Source organism: Choloepus didactylus, chromosome 17 (genome assembly GCF_015220235.1).
Source record: "Choloepus didactylus isolate mChoDid1 chromosome 17, mChoDid1.pri, whole genome shotgun sequence".
Taxonomy (NCBI): Eukaryota; Metazoa; Chordata; class Mammalia; order Pilosa; family Megalonychidae; genus Choloepus; species Choloepus didactylus.
The window spans coordinates 44,712,236-44,729,582 of record NC_051323.1 but is presented as its reverse complement, the minus strand read 5'-3'; positions in this window follow the sequence as shown (position 1 = coordinate 44,729,582).

Below are 17,347 nucleotides of genomic sequence, written 5' to 3'. Positions count from 1 at the left end.
CCTAGTGATGGAACAAGGTGCAAGGTCGGACTGGGCCCAGCCACAAAGCTGACTCCCCCAGGGTCATAGAAGGATGAGCAGTCGGGGCCTGAATCCATGGGTGATGATGATCAGCTGTTGATGCTGGAGGGGGCAGGCTGGGTAGAGCAATACAATCTTTTTTCCAAATCCTTTGGCAGTCTAATGCTCTTGATGATCTGGGAGACTGTGAGGTAGGATTTCACTTCTTGCAGGAAGGGCAGCCTCCTAAGTGGAATGACATTAGGAGCAAGGTGATGTTCCACTGCCCAGAAATATTGCCTTCATGGTTGTCTGCACATGGTCGTCTGTAATTTCTTTGAGTAAAGTCAAAGGTCACAATTTCAGATGCTACAGGAGCCAGGCAGTGGCATAAATGGGAAAAGCAAGGCAGACTTAACGAGAGGGGATCAACAGGGAGTGGTGGAACTGCGGCAAACCGGTGAGAGAATGTTTCTTTTGAGGAGGGCACCAGCACTGTCAGCACTCTCCCGATTTTCCAAGAGAAGCCAGAAAGCTGAATTTTTATGTCGTGTCCTGTTTTGTTTTTGTTTTTTGCATTTTTTTATTGTGAACTTTAACATATACACGTAACAGTGATAACTTTCAAAGTATGATTCAACAAGCAGTTAGAGAACAAATTTCAAAGAATGTCATGGGTCACAGTTTCACAACTTCAGCCACTTCCATTATTGTAAAATATAACATACATACAGAAAGGTGTCATCTCTCAACGTTCAGCTCAACAAGCAGTTATATAGGTAATTTCAAATATTGCTATGGGTTACAGTTCCACAGTTTCAGTTCTTTCCCTATTATGCAATACAAGGTATATACAGAAAGGTACAGACTTTCAAAGCACAATTCAACAAGTAGCTATAGAGCAAATTCGAAAGGATGCTATAGGTTACAGTTCCACCGTGAATACTGACAACTAAATTACATCTTTACAAAACTCTGTTAAGGTTATCATGATGCTGACCAAACACCCATGTGGGCTTTGGTATTTTCTCTCCAGGATTCCCTGGAGATGAGGCTCCCTCGGAGAGAATTCTCACATTTGGTCCTAGTCTAATGCTGCTCCACTGTACTCCTCTCTTGTCTCTGAGGTCACAAAAGGCTCTGAATATCTGAAAAAGATGGGAAAGATGGGAGACAGCACAGGAAGAAGAGGCATAGAGCTGAGGATAGCTCTGCCTTCCTTGTTTCGTCCCCCTGGACATGCTGTCAGCCAGGCCCACGACAGGCACAGTCTGTAGACCCTGGCGTGGGAGATGGGAAGACAGCTCTGAGGCCCAACCAGTCCAAGTGCTTTGTCCCTTAAGCTGCGCGAGGGGTCACAGGTGGCTTTCCTCCGTGAACCACCCCTTCCCTGGCGGTGGCCGCAGCTGGCAGCTTTTCCAGTTCCCCTCCCCTCTGGACCAGGTCTTTTGGCCTCTGTCATTCTGTGGTGGTTTTTATAAGGCTTATCTTACTGCGTGGGTTTTATTAGCCAGTTATTGCTTCTCACGACTCAACTCTGAATCTTTCAGTTGTGGTTTCCACCTGGGGCCTAGTGGACACTGGAGAAGCAATCTCCGCCAGGGAGAGCGCAAGGCCTCAGGACGAGAGAAGGGATTTCTTCTGACCCTTCCCACAGAGCCTAGGGATCTAGACATAAGGTCTGGCTTCAAACAATAAACAAATCATAACCATTATTATCTAGCTGAGAAATCTGAGGCTCAGAAGGAGTTACTGTCAGCAATCATGGGTGGCCTCACACCAGGGCTTCTGCATTTGTTGTATTATACTTTACAGTCAGGTTTATAGACTCTGCCTTCCAGAGGTCCTTGTTCCGTGCCCCTGCCCCCTCCAACCAGATCTTCCAATTAGGAAGAGGATTTGACTGCAGACCCTGTGCTGGGAGCTCTGGAGAAGGCAGGAGAAGGCTAAAATAAGGCCTTGTATTCTGGCTGATGCAAAGTCACAGAAGAGAACAGGAGCATGTCCATTCGTTCATTCATTCGACGGTCATTGATTGGGCTCCCGTTGTGTGGTCCTGAGATGTGGGCCCTGCCCCCAAGATGCCCAATCCAGCCAGGGAGAAAAGAAAATGTAGACCTTACCATGTTAGAGCTGGAAAAGTCTTTATGGATAATCTAGTCTGGGGGCTTCAATCTCTCACTTTCTCTTTTCTTCCTTCCTTCCCTTCCATTCTTCCCTTCTTCCCTCCTTTCCTTCCTGTCTCCAGCATCATCTTAGAAGCCTGGTCCACTAATCAGATCAAGGTGACTCAGGTTGAAGGAGGGAGGGATCTTGAAGCCCCCCCTTGGCTCTCCACACATTCCCACCCAGTCCCCATTCCTCACAGCAACCTCCAAGGAACTCTCCTGGGAAAAACAGTTTGAAAAATCACCGATCTGGTCCAACCCCTGAAAATCCCAAATTAGGAAACTGAGACTCAAGAGAGGTCAAATTATTTGCCCAAGATCATGCAACCCCAGTCTCCTAATTGCAGGGGGCTCTGTTTTAAGGATGGGTATAAGTGGCAAAAGAGAGGAAATGAGGGGCCGGGAAGTCAGAGGGACAGATGAGTTCATTGCAGGCAGCGTGGTCACGAAGACTTCTGGAGGCAGGAAACTTGAGTGGGAGGTGGAGGCAGGGGTGGGGGTGGGGGTGGGGTTGCTTAAGGGTAGGTGAAAGGGATGGAGGCCGTCATTCGTCATTCGGGAAGGGGGCATGGGTCAAGTAGGTGTTAAATTCCAGAAGCTGGTAGATAAGCTGCCTGATGCTAATGGAAAACTGGGATGACTAGGATCAGGTTTGCTGCCAGGAGAAGGCTTGGGGCGCAGGTGTAGGCTGGTGGTAGAGTTGGAGGGTTGGTTTTTCCTCCCTCTCAGTTCACCAGTTGAATCTCCTGGCAGACCCCACTTGACTCTGGCAGCATATGGAAGACTGGAAGCCCAGGCAGGCAGGCGCAGGCGCTCGCTGTGTTGAAAAGGCCGTGGGGCAGCAGCCCCGTTGCATTAAAAATGAATCAAGATAACGTTCAAATAAAAGCAAGAATGGAGAGCTAGGGAAGAGGCACTCCGAGGGCAGCAGGAGCCAGAGGCCTGAGCCCTTGGCTTCCAGTTTCTATTCAAATGAATCAGAAAAGGTGGATCTGGCTTTAGAGAACGGCCCTTCTGGGGTCTTCTGTGAACCGTTCCCATAAGATGGGTCCAACAATCTTGGCCCTTTCTCCATCTGAGGGCTACTGGGAGGAGCAAAGAAATAAGGCCCAGAACCACCTAAGGCTTTTTATCAGGGTAGGAGTCACAAATAAACATGCCTTCAGAGGGTGGCAAAATGTGTGGCTTGGCCCTGGAGTAAAACAATGAAGACCAGAGACTGAAGATGTTCGTATTTTAAAACTCTATGCTAGCCAAATGAAATGCTGGCCCTAGCTTGACCTCCCTGAACTAAGGTCTGATCCTATCGGTAGGATATGTATTCTAAAGATTCTAAAAGGTGGCCTCCAGAACTGCCCTGCTTGCTAAAGTAGCCTCTAACCACAAGTGGCTATTTGAATTTAAATTTAAATTAACTAAAATTAAAATTTTAGTTCCTCAGCTGCACTAGCCAAATTGCAAGCATTCAATACCCATATTTGGCCAGTGGCTATGGAACTGGGCAGTGCAGATATAGAATATTTTCATCATGGTAGAAAGTGCTATTAGTGCTGCTCTAGGACTACCATGCTGGAATGATGGGTCGGGGTACTGGGTTGGAGGGTTTCTTCCCTGAGACTTCTCAAATCACATCACGTGGTGGCTTCTTTCTCTGCCCAGGTACAAGGTTAACCCTGGGTTCCTTGGCCACTTTCACCATTTCCTTCAGCCCCCAGCCTTTGATAACGCGCTACCTCCCACTCGTGAAATCACTGCACACCTGTATCTGCTCATTCGGCACTAGATCTTCAGGATTAAAGATCTAATGGGAGAGGGTTGCCGACTGCTCCACTCTATCTGTGACTGAGGGCAGGAATTTCTGCAAGCATGGTAGAACTGCAACAAGAAATTCCGGGGCAGTTAGGACATTATGGCACCCTCAAACAGCACAGTGGAGGGGCTCCCCGCTCCAGCCAGGGAGGCAGTGTGGCAGACGAGTTCGGAGCACAGGCTCCTCCACTCACCAGCCATGTGACCCTGACTTTACTAGATGACTCTGGGCCTCAGTTTCCTCCTCAGTAAAATGAGAATGGTGCTTACCTCAGAGAGCATTTAAGGATTAGATGAGTTAATGGATGGAAAGCACTTAGAACAGTGTCTGGTGTGGAATATGTGTTAGCTATTATTATTACTATTACTATTATTTAATTTCTTATATCCTGGCCTTGGTTGAGGTTGTGAATATGGCGAGTTTGCTGCATGCTCAGTGCACCTGCCCCCTCCCACCCACCTTCAGGGCTTTCTCCTCCATGGTGCCTGTGGAGCACCTAATCGCTTGTTCTTTCCCTTTGAAGCGCCACTGTTGGAATCCATCACCAAAGTCATGCCCCGCCTCTGCCCCGTCACAGCACTGCCTCAGGTTTTTCCAACATAGCGCTGCAGCACCCAAGTCCTTCGCTGGCCAGGCAGTGAGCTGCCTGCCACCCCACCGCGGAGCCCCTTCTGGGAAGTGGCACAGGCTCATTCTAGAACAGGGCAGCCCTGAAGGTCCTCCTGCCCAAGGAGCAGTGCATCCAGAAACTGATACCCCCCTCAGGGGTAAGGGGCATCGGGAACCAAAGGCAGACTGGGTCTATAAGTTTCCTTCTCTGCAGAATTTGAACAAAGGGAGACCCAAAGAACGGGCAGCTGGTAAGCAGTGGAAGCTGAATTTGAAAGGTGGGGGGACCAGGAGAGCAAGTGGGAGCTGAAGGGCTAAGGCAACAAGAACCAAGTGTGCAGTAAAAGAAATGCCCTGAACCTTATGTCAGCAGGACTCTGGCTATGGAATGAGGTTTTTGGCTATGGGGTGAAACAGCAGCCTTCACCCTTTGCCCTTGGCACTTGCTTGGAAATGCTGCTTTTTCTGTCTTCACTAGAAGCACAGAAGGGACTTGGAGTAAGTATAAGCACAAAGGCTCCGTAACTACCTCTAGAATGTGCTGAGAACCTCTCCTGGAAAAAAAGCAGCCATCATCAGCATAAACAAATGGCGGGTTGAAACTCAGTGTGAGTACAGCATAGCACCCTGTCTGCAGCGCAGCGGTGCTTTTCTGGTGGGTGTGGGTGTTTGGGGCCAGGCAGGTCAGGTGATCTGGCAGGGCAAAAGGACGACCCCCTTCTCCTCTTTGCTCCACGGAGCCCCTCTGTCACAGAGAATTGGCTTCCGAGAGAAAGAGACAATCAAGGTTCCCCCAATAAGGTTTTTTTTTCAGTTTTATTGAGATATATTTACATAACATACAATCATCCATGGTGTACAATCAACTGTTCACAGTACCATCATATAGTTGTGCATTCATCACCCCAATCTATTTTTTGAACATTTTCCTTCTACCAGAAAAACTGAAAATAAGAATAAAAAATAAAAGTAAAGAAGAACACCCAAAACACCCTCCTCCCACCCTATTTTTCATTTAGTTTTTGTCCCCATTTTTCTACTCATCCATCCATACACTGGATAAAGGGAGTGTGATCCACAAGGTTTTCACAATCACACTATCACCCCTTGTAAGCTGCATTGCTGTACAATCATCTTCAAAAGTCAAGGCTACTGGGTTGCAGTTTGATAGTTTCAGGTATTTACTTCTAGCTATTCCAATGCATTAAAACCTAAAAAGGGTTATCTATATAGTGCATAAGAGTGCCCACTAGAGTGGCCTGTCAACTCCATTTGGAATTTCTCAGCCACTGAAACTTAGTTTGTTTCATTTTGCATCCCCCTTTTGGTCAAGAAGATGTTCTCAATCCCACGATGGTGGGTCCAGATTCATCCCTGGGAGTTATATCCCACGTTGCCAGGGAGATTTACACCCCTAGGAGTCAGATCCCAGGTAGGGGAGAGGGCAGTGAGTTCACCCACCGAGTTGGCTTAGCTAGAGAGAGAGGCCACATCTGAGCAACAAAGAGGTACTCGGGGGAAGACTCTCAGGCACAATTATAAGCAGGTTAGCCTCTCCTTTGCAGTGTCGAGCTTCATAAGGGCAAGTCCCACGATAGAGGGCTTGGCCCATCAAACCTCCAGTCCTCAATGTTTGTGAGAACATCAGCAACAATCCAGGTGAGAAAGCCCAACACCTCTGCATTTTCCCCCAGCTCCCCAGGGAGGCCCTGCATATATATTTTTATTCTCTGTCCAAATTACTTTGGGCTGTGTCGCTATTTCACACTAACCTATGCAAACCTACCAGGTCTCACTTCCTATTAAAAGTTCCATGTAATTATGGTATTTGAACAAACTGTACAAGTTCAATTGTTTAGGAAATATAGATCTGGCACCAACTAAACATCTCTTCCCTTGGTCTCACGTGGAATTTGAAGTTTTAAAATGCAGTCAGTATTGTCCTTTACCCTTTGGCCCAATTTGCCCTAGTCCTAACCACATCTGCTTCATTCATATCTCTAGTTGAAATTTGGATTCTTTTTCAGCTTTTTAAACAGTTGGTATATGTGCTAATACTGACATTCATATCTGCTGAGTTCTAGCTCTGAGTTTCAGGTGTCACACAGATACCCAAAGTTCCAGAGATCAATCAGGTTATACACAAAGGGAGCAGCCTCTCGGAATCTGGACATAACCATTACAATTCAGGAATAGATGTGACTGCTGTAAGAGCTTACAATCTAGGGACCATTACAATAAGCAATCCCCTGATAAGCTGTGCTCTAAGGTTCAATTCTGAGTTTACACATTGTAGTTAGTCCATATTGGTGAGACATTATAGTGTTTGCCTTTGTTTCTGGCATAGTTCATTCAAAATACTGTCTACAGTTTCCATTCACCTCACTGAGTGTCTCACAGCTTCACTCCTCATAGTTGCTCAATATTTCATTGTATGCAGACACAACAGTTCACCATTCTGTTCCTCAGACGATGTACCCTTAGGCCACCTCCACCCATTGTAAATCATGTACACTCTCCATAAACACCAGTGTGCAAATGTCCATTCATGTTCCTGCTCTCAGATCCTCCAAGTAAATACCCCCTAATGACCCCAATAAGTTTTTATGAACTAGCAATCCCTAACAAATGGAGCAGCTCTCACTAAACTATCTGGCTGAAAATAAGAGAGAAATAGCGTCAGTGCTAACTCCCAGAGCATCCTGGGTCCGCGTGCATTTCTTGTTGACCCCAGAGGCCTGCAAGACCCATCTCATTCTTCAGCCCATTAGCTCTTGTCCTTCCTGACAAACTAATCTCCTATTAAACAAACCAGAGAGATGCTGCCTTTTCTTGTTTCTCCCTCCTCTCCTCCCTCTGACATAACAAGGTCTGCACTGGGGGGATCCTCAGCCTGGGAGGTGGGGTGGGGATGGGGAGTGATGCAGTTAACAGATAGAAATGACCAGAGCTGAGCACATCCTGACCCTCAGCCTGGGAGAGCCCAAGGGGCTGGTGAGCTTTCCAGCACATTCGATTTACCTGTGAAAAACAAAAAAGGAAGATTTAAAAAAAATAAAAATAAAACACTTCCTAGTACACCAATGCCGCCTCCTCTGCTTGTGAAAAGGAGCCTAGCCCTATTTTTTTGGGGGGGTGGAGGTGGAGTGGGGAGTGCATTGGGCCCTACCTGGGCCCTGAGGCACCAGGAATGCAGGGGCCGTTTTCATCCAGCTTTTATAAGTTTCCTTTTGTGGCTTCTTGGTGTTAAAAATATTCCTCTCTGGAGGTGCAGCTGCGGCAGGGCAGATGTCCCTGACTGAGCACTTGGGAAGGAACTATTAAAAGGAACGTAATTAGGTCGTCATCCTGGGGCCTCCTAGCCAGGCTTTGGAACGCCATCTTTGTTGAAAGTTTCCCAGACGTCAAATATTTGCAGAAACTGATTTACCAAAAAGGCCGTGAATACCCAGTAGGACTGGGCTGGGCGCTGCGCGGCAAAATAATACTGTGGGTCAAGGTTGGCCCCAGGCCCTGAGACACCTTGCGTTGTGTCCTTTCCCATTCTTAGTCCCAGCCCAGCTCCCTAACTCTCTCTGTCCTCCTCCTTCCCCTCCTCCTCCTCCTCCTCCTCCTCCTCCTCCTCGGCCCTCCCCGCCCCCACCAGCACAAACTGCTCTTAGGAAAAGTTCTATCCGTCATTTACCCTTAGCATGAATGTCAGCCTCTGACAGCCCCACTTCCCCCAAGGCTGGGGGATTCACGTCCAAGCGCTGTACACTTCGGGGTACTAAACGCTGTCTCCCTTTGTTAAAGGGATGCCAGGAACTTTCTAGTGGGGAGAGCCTTCCAAGTGACCCTGAAATTTGACCACAGGCAGCCCTTACTGTCTACGAAGAGTGAGCACCCCTGAGTCCGAACCCTGCTAGGCCCTCAGGCTCATCCTCCCACCATCTAATCAGCCATCATATACCCTCCTTTCCCTAGCTATTCAGAGTTTCTGTGCTAAGCGGCGGAGATAGAGGGCTGAGCACAAATAGACAGTATCCTTGTCATCATGGTCGGAGATGGCATAGATGGAGACAGGCATTCATCGGATTAGAGAAGTAAGTGTAAACTAATAGCCCTGACAAAAGCAAAAGGAGAGGTAAGGACATGGTGCTGTGAGGAAGTGGCAGAGGGAAACTGACGTGTCAGGAAAGCCGGGAAGGCCTCCCAGGTGAAACGATGACTGAGCTGAGAGCTGGAGTGTGTGTGTGTGTGTGTGTGTGTGTGTGTGTGTGTGTATACTCCGTGACTGGTTCCTTCAATTGAAACAGGTTGTACAAAGACCTTGTTTGGGCCTGAAAGGAAATATAATGCTTTTCATGAGACTCTTCTCTTCCTGGACTTTAAGAAACATCAAAGATTGTGGTTATTGGGGCGGGGGGGGGGGGTAGAGGGAAAGAAGGCAAATCTGAAACTGGTTTCTGAAACCTCCTGCAGTACACAAGCACCTTACAGGCAATTAAGAGCTGGCTCTACAAAGTCCAGGTCAAGTTTTCTCTGATGGCAAAGCCAGAGAGCTGGGCTCTGGCCTCCTCCTCCTCCTAAAGGGCCTTCCCTTATTACTGGCCTGTTTTTTACCCTATAGCAATATATCAAGATTATTTCCCCAGGTCAGGAAAGATTATTTTATAGTAGAAATGTTAATGGCTGCATATTATTCCAGAGTAGAGAAAGCCACAGTTTCACTCAACAGACACCCCACTGTTGGACATTTAGCTTAATGTTCCACAATCCTAAGTACCTCTTCAGTGAACACCCTTACACCCTTGTGCACTAACTTTCCCCATTCTTCTGACTTTTGCTTAACATAAATTTGGATACATTTATTAATAAATTTGAGGGCCAGTAGCTTTTCTTACCAGCTGACCATGCATACCTGATCTGCAGTGCTCCCCCCACACTGTGCAAGATTCCTGCTTGGTCCTCATCCAACAACTGAGCAAATCTGGAGGCTGAGGTGGGAGGAGTCTCAGCAGGAAGGAACCCAGATGGGTAGTTATTGTTACTGTTACTACTAGCCAGGCAGTCTGAGACAGGGGTGGGGGCAGGGGAATGCTTCCAGAGAAGGCCTGGTAACCACTGATGTCTTTCTCCACCTGTTCTTTTATTTTTACTTTTTTTTTTTTATGTTTACTAGTAAATGGTATGTATTTGACCATCTATTTACTTTTTTTAATCTTCATTTTATTGAGATATATTCACATACCATGCAGTCATACAAAACAAATCATACATTCGATTGTTCACAGTACCATTACATAGTTGTACATTCATCACATAAATCAATCCCTGACACCTTCATTAGCACACACACAAAAATAACAAGAATAATAATTAAAGTGAAAAAGAGCAATTGAAGTAAATCTCCACCTGTTCTTACCCCGTCAAAGCGGATTGAGTCTGTCTACACTGGTGGAAAGCTCCACCTTGGTGCTCAGCACTCTGCCTCACCTGTAGACGGAGCCTGAGGGTGGGAGGGGCCAGGGCCTCCAGCTCTGAGCTCTCTGCAGGAACTTTCTCTGGAAGGCTAAGAGCCCCCAGGAGACATTTGGTGCTGACTGGAACATATGTCAAAAGAGAAAGTCCCTGGAGGTGAAAAGACTGGGAAACAGAAGACTAATCTGTGGTTAAGTTTTTGTTACAGATGTCTTGTGTACATCATCTAATTTCTCTGGGCCTCACTTCTCCATCCATCACATGGAGTTAAAACTCTTTTATCCCTACTTCACCAGGATGGTGCAAAGATGAAAAAAATAAACATATCGACTTAAAATGCGCTAATCAACATGAAAGGAATGGGAATATAGGTGGAAAGGAAGCAACCAAGAATCAATAAGCCATAGAATGAAAATGCCATGATGGTAGGGTGTTTTGTTCACTATTGTAACCCAATGCCTAGAACTGTGCCTGGCACACAAGGGGTACAAGTTGGTAATACGAATGAATCAACACATAAGTACTTCCTCTGTCCCAAACACCATGCTAGCTGCTTTGTAGGAGCTCTCCCACTTAGCCCTCACAACCAGCTCTTTACCATAAGGGTATAAAATATTTCCATTTTGCAGATATGGAAGCTGAGGCTCAGCGTGGTTAAGTAAACTTACCAAGCATCATACACCTAGCATTCGGTATGATTTAAATTTGAGGGTAATTTTCTTCCAATGCCATTTTCCCAGTTCTCCGCCCCGTCCCCCGCCCCGTCCCCCCCCAGTGTGCCTCAGTGGAGTTGGAGTATCACGGAAGAGTTGCTATCGGATGTGCTCTGATGTAACTTCTTGTTGAAAGCAGCAGGCCTGCATACAGTTAGTGCTCTGCAAATGTGATCTGTTATTATACCCTTTTATTAGTTCATATTTTTATAACCACGGTATAAGTACTTTAAGGGCAGGGGGTCATTTCCTCTCCCAGAGTTTGGACACAGAGTTGTTGCCTGATATGCTGATTAACTAAATAGCATATTTCACTGCAATCACGAAGTGGAAGCAGAACTGCTTTGTTTAAAGCAGGGCTTTACGCTTTGTGGATAAAGCAAGTGTAACCGTGACTTTAATTGGAAATCAGGGCAGGCCATGACTCTCCAGTGGCTTGGAACCCTGGTGGTCCACAAGAAAACGGGTAGAACCCGACACCAGGGAAGAGAGCAGCAACCAACAAACGCAACTCGCCTGGGGAATCGAGGCTCCCACTGCTGACGTCAGACGGTCTTTGCATCAGCCTCTGGCCCCACCCCTAGGGCCTGCAATCTGATAGGTTAGCATATTGGGGGTAGGAGGGGCCTTAGAGAAAATCTGGGCCAATCCCTGGGCTCCACAACTTGCTGCATGGACCTAGGTGGTTCCCGAGGAGACGAGTCAGCAACTGACTTCCGGCTTACTGGGAAACTTCCCTCACCCTGCCCCACCCAGAGGCAACGCCGGAAAGAGGACTTTGGAGACTTTTCAGTCTCTGGCTTTACCCTTAACTAGCTCTGAGCCTCAGTGCCTTCATCCACAAAATGAGTAATAGTTCCTTTTCCATAGGGTTGTAGCAGTTAAATAAAGTGCTTAGCACAGGTACCGAACTCAGCGTAAGTGCTCAAAAATTATACTTGCTGCTAGACAGCAATCTGGCTGTAGGCTGGAACTCTATCTGATTCTCGGAGCCTGCCAGATTGCCCCCGGCACATTTCATTGTTCCTGTAATGTTCACTGAGTGAAGGTAGGCCTGGAATCCCTCCATTCTTCTCACCTGGTGTTTTAGGCCTCTCTTGAAAACCCCAAAAGAGTTAACAGTTAAAACCTTGTTTCTTGTCCCGCCCTGCCCTTCGCCCTGCCCTTCGCAGAGGGGCTGGGGACAACGCGAAGACCTGGGTACCTGGGGAGGAAAAGGGGCCTGCTTGCAAGATACACTTATTTTGGAACTTCTCCCTTCTCCAGGATGCTAGGGTAGGGTGGCTGGCTTAGACCCACTGTGAGCAATATAAAGAATAGTAAAGCTAGCATCAGGCAGCCAGTGGAGGTTTGAGAGGGACGGAGTGCCCTTGGGGGTAGAATACTTATTAGAATTAGAATTAGGGAAGGAATGGTTTAGAAGACCATTAGAGTTCGGGCATCAGAGTTAGGAAGTCACTTGGAGTTAGGATTCTGTAAATAGTTACCATTGAGTTTCCGAGTGAGAGAGGTGAGCTGTTAGTGGCCAGAAGGGGTGGGAGCCATCACTTTGATCTGAAATTTAAAATGTGCTGTTCCAGGGAACTGCCTTCTTCGTCTTGAGGAGATAAAGTTTCCTCTCCTCTGCCTGGCTCCTCGGCAGACCCGGGTGTACCTGCTGAAGGAGCAGGCTGAGCATCTGCTGCATACCAGGTGTAAAGTCTAGCACAGAGGGCCCAAAGGAGTCTAGGACAGGGCTGCCTAGATTTCCATAATCCCGTGATTTGGGGGAAATCACCAGTCTCCTAACCTCAGCTTCCACATCTGGCAAACGGGCCTAATACCTCATAGGGCTGTTTGGAATATCCCATGTGGTCAGGAAACGAAAGGACTTTAAAATGAGCATTTTCTCTGGCAGAATAAGTTGTTCCTAAGTGAACCATTAGGCAGAGTGTGGAAAGCTTGATTTCAAGGAAGGCTGATGTCCTCCTTCCTTCCAGGAAAGTCCAGGTTTTCCTGCCCTAGACACACCAACCCTAACTTTCCCAATACCATTTCCAGCAGAGACTTGTACCTCTGAACAGGAACTGACAAGGGTAGAAGAACCCATCCCCAAAGCTTTCCAGGCTCCTGGTACTCCTAACTGCCCATACTCTCTCTCTCTCTTTCTCTCTCTCTCTCTCTCTCTCTCTCTCTCTCTCACACACACACACACACACACACACCAGTCAGCCCTGGGGCTGTAGGATGACCAATCCCATGAGTCACCTGGATGAAGTGAGAACTCAATAAACATTTATTGCATGAATGAATGAATGAGGGAATGGGTAAGTGTGTGGCTCCATGAATGGACAGCCACTCCCTTAGAGAATGAGACTGTTTCCTAATCCAGGATGCTGAGTGCTCCCAAAGGAAGCCATTTGGGACTTTCCTAGTGAGTGTTCCATGAGACAGCCACACCCTCTACTTTTTCTCAAGCCTCATGTATCATCTTTTCTCCCCAATTTCCTTGTGGGGGCTGTGTCCTAGACTCCTTTGGGACCCTATTTGCCAGACTTAACACCTGGTAAGCAGTAGGTAATAAATGTTTGGTGAGCTGGTGAGTTGCCTTCTAAATGTTTAGTTTGGTAGGAGAGATGTTATAGGTACATAAATACTATCAGACAAAGCACCATAGGATAACTGGTACAAAAAAGAGTCAGGGATATATGCTATAGGAGCTCAGAGCAGGGAGAACTCACGAGAGGCTAGAAAAGTCTGGGAAAGCATCTTGGGGGAACCTAATGGGATTTGAAGTCGGACCTTAGAAAAAAAGAAAGATTTGGAGGCTCAGGGGCAGGGAGAAGGTGTTTCTGAGAGGAGAAAAGGGGATGGGCAGCTTCCATGAGGAAGGCCGGTTCAAATTATGGTCAGAAAACTCGAATAGGTTTAGTTTAGAAGAGTAGACTCAAGTAGAAGAGTGTACCCTGTGCTTGTAAGGTTAGGTTGAAGTGAGGCTGTGCAGGGCCTTGAATGCTGTAATAAGGAATTTGGCACCTAGTGGCTAGTGAGGAAGAAAGAGAAAGGCATGCTGGGGGGTGTGGGAAAACAGTCTGGCAGAGTGGCAGGGAAGTAGCAAGGTGAGTGTGGCAAACCTTATCAGGGGTAATGTGCCAGCACAAGGCTGGCCAGAGTCCGGTCTTAGGCATACAGGCCACTTTCCATATTATTCATTCATTCAAATATTGATTGGGCCCTTACCACGTGCCAGGCCCTGAAGAAGTAAACAGGGCGGATACTTCCCCTCCTTCCCCGGGGCGACCCCTCCACACTCCAACCGTCACCATTGGGACACACCTGGAAGGGAAGGAATTGGGAAGTGAGCTCTGTCCAGGGCAGCCTGAGGTCGGGGAACCAGTGTGACCGGAAACTGAGGCGTGGCGGCCAGCGTGGGAGGCAGATGATGGTGAGGGGGTACCTAGGAAGGCGCTCCCACACACGCCTAGAAGCTCGGTGACGACTCCCGACTCGGCCATGGGGCGAGGAGCCGACCCGGAGCGAGGAGGGTGCGCAAGGGGCAGGGAGCGGGGGCTCCGGACGAGCCGAGGCGGGTCCTCTGCGCCCTCTGCCGAGCGCCGGCAGCCACTGCACGCGGCGCCGCCAACCTGCGCTGCCGCCGCCCCCGCCCCCGCCCGCCCGGACCCCGGGACCCCGCCGCCCAGAAATGGCACGGTCGGAGCAGCCGTGTCCTCCTGCCTGGGGAAAGCCTGGGGACGTTGCGCGCCCTCCCCAGGAGGCCAGAACCGGAACTGAGCGCCTGGGGGAGCAGCCTGGTGGCCCCGCTTGCCTTCCTGTCGCTCATCTAAACAGCACCCTCCATCAGGACCGTGCGCAGCCCAGAGCCCTGGGCCCCATCTCTCGCAGCCTTGATCACGAGGAATCCAAGGTCCAAAATGTCCTTATTTTGCAATCTGACTCAAAGGGGTGGGGAGTGGAAAAATTATAGACAGCAGCCACCAAGGGACCTAGGCTTAATATAACTGGTGACCTGGGAAATGATAGAGGCAGAAAATAATTTCCCTCTCGGGCTGAGGGAGGGCCTCTCACCGCTGGCTCAAAATAAAGACGTTTTTTCAAGCAGAAGGAGAGTCTTCTTATGTTGGAGGGGGCAGGAAGATTCTTTTCTCCCGCTTTCTCCCGTTATGTTGCCCTGGTGGCCCCTCGCTTCACTCCCCCGCCCTTCTCCCTTGGCTTTTCCTCTCCTTTCTTTTTCTCCTTTCCACCGCCTCCTTCCACCCCACCCCCTTCTCTGTACTCTTCTCCCTTGCCTTTCTCTTCCTTCAGGTTAAGTACTAGACAGATATTTTTCAATGTTAAAGGATAATATTGTTAAAGGTAAGAAGTCTGTGACTCTCCTACAAATATACAATGAACGCATCAATGGTTTTATGTAACTCCTTACTTTATGAGGGACCCAATCAGACATTACAAATGGTTCACAGAAGAATCCAAAGAACAGGCACATATATAGGCAATCAGGGATATTGGAGAGAATTTGCTTATAAATAAAAACTGGCAACTTCATTTGCATTTCTGTAAACAGGACTCTTGTGTCTTGGCATCAGCACTCACTCCAGAAGTTAACTTCTATCTCTAGAGCTGTGACATCATACAAAGCATCAAAAGGCACAGATCCCTGTAAAATCAGACAACTGCAGGAAGGGTTCTCTTGTCTAGACAGGCCCTGGCATTCCATCAAAACGACACCCCAGAATCTTCGCCCATTTCAAAGTCTTGCACTGGAAAGGGAGGTGGGAGCCAGTTGATTTTCACAAGTCTCCAAACAGGTCACCGGTCGAGGGGTGTAGATGGATTCTGACCCAGAGGCTCACTCCCAGGGGAAGGGGTTAGTAGTGGCCTGGCCCTGATCAAAGCTGTGGGGTGTGGGATGGGGAACTGTTGACCAATGCCCCATAAACCCATGTTCTCCTCTGCGGTCGTCCTTCACCCTTGAAGGCACAGAGACTGGCAGGGCAAGGTTGGGGAAACCCACCCCACAGGGAACCAGATCAGTGGAAGCAGCCTGGGGCATGAAGGATCAGTTCCTGACATTCGGCTTTTAGGACCACCCCACCAGGCTTTGCATCCCTCCTGGGGTTGTGGCAGTCCCTTGTGACCCCTGCTTCTTCCCAGTTCAGACCCCACATTGACCTGTTGCCCTCTGCCAGGTCTGACACAAGTCCTCTTTCTGTGTCTCCCAAGTCCAGCCTCTCAGGGCCCCTACAGCTACATGGAGCAAAACAAGACACATTTCCAAGGTCCACCTTCTGATAAGATATGTGAGTTTGGGAACACAAAGCAGTCAGCAAAAGTTTCCTGAAGGCTACTGTGTGCTGCGCCCCAGGTGAGAGGCTTGGCAAATGCCAGGGTGGGAAATGGGGGAGGGTGGCATTTGCAAAGATGATGCAGTCCCTGTTGTCAGAGAATTTGTAGTCTAGCTTGGGAGGTTAGATACCCAAGAGGGCCAGGCTGGTGGCCAAGGGCCAATGTGTAAGGAGAGAGGGATGAAGGGGGAGGGCCGCTCTGACCACAGAACTAGCCCTGGAGCAGGAGGGGGGACCAGCCATGCAAAGGCTTTAAAGCATCCCTCATCCCCGGGAAAACAAGAGCAGCTCCCTTCCTCACTGGACTTGGAGCAGGCGGCCTGAATTTTATCTCCCTGCCCATAGGGACTCAGGCTGGGCTCCAACACACACACACACACACACTTGTTTCCCACCCTTGCAGAGAGAACTGTTCAGCCTCAAGGTGGGAGCCCAGGTGGATAATCAGAAGATCAAAAAGATGCAGAGGCTGGGGTGGGCAGGACTTAGAATCAGGAGGAGAATACCCAGGTTTTGGTCCTTCAGGCTAGTCCAGTTGCTGTGCAGTTCAGGGTAAATCATTTTCTGGCTCATCTGTCAAACAAGGGGGTTGCATTCTCTCATTCCTAAGATCCTGTATCAGTTAGGAATTTTGTTCAACTACAAGAAATAGAAACTGATAATAGTAGCCTAAATGCACAAGCTTTAGTTCTTTCACATAAAAGAAGTTTTTTTGGGGGGTGGGGTAACTTATAAAATCATACAACACAAAAAATGAAGCTTAATGTAAATTATGGACTTCACTTAATAATATAATTCTAATAATATTGGTTCATCAATTGTACCAAATGTAGCACACTAATGCAAAATGTTAATAGGGGAAAATATGTGCGTGTGTGGGGTTATATGTGAACTCTGTACTTTCTATAAATTTTCCTGTAAACCTGCAACTACTCTAAAAAATAGTGTATTAAAAAAAAAAAAAACCTCCACCAGTAGGCAGCACTCAGCTGCTGTGAAGGCTCAGTGGGGATTCTTCTGTCTTTCTGTTGTGCATGCATGGCTTCTGTTCTAGGTTTACTATGGCTGTCAGAGCTCCAACCATTACCTCCAAATTCCAGGCAACCAGAAGAGAAGAGGGGAGGGAAAAAGAATATCCCTCCCTTTAAGGAGGTCCTGAACACTTCCATTTAAATCTCATTGGCCAGAACTTAGTCACATAGCTATACCTAGCTGCAAAGGAGTCTGGGAAATAAAGACTTT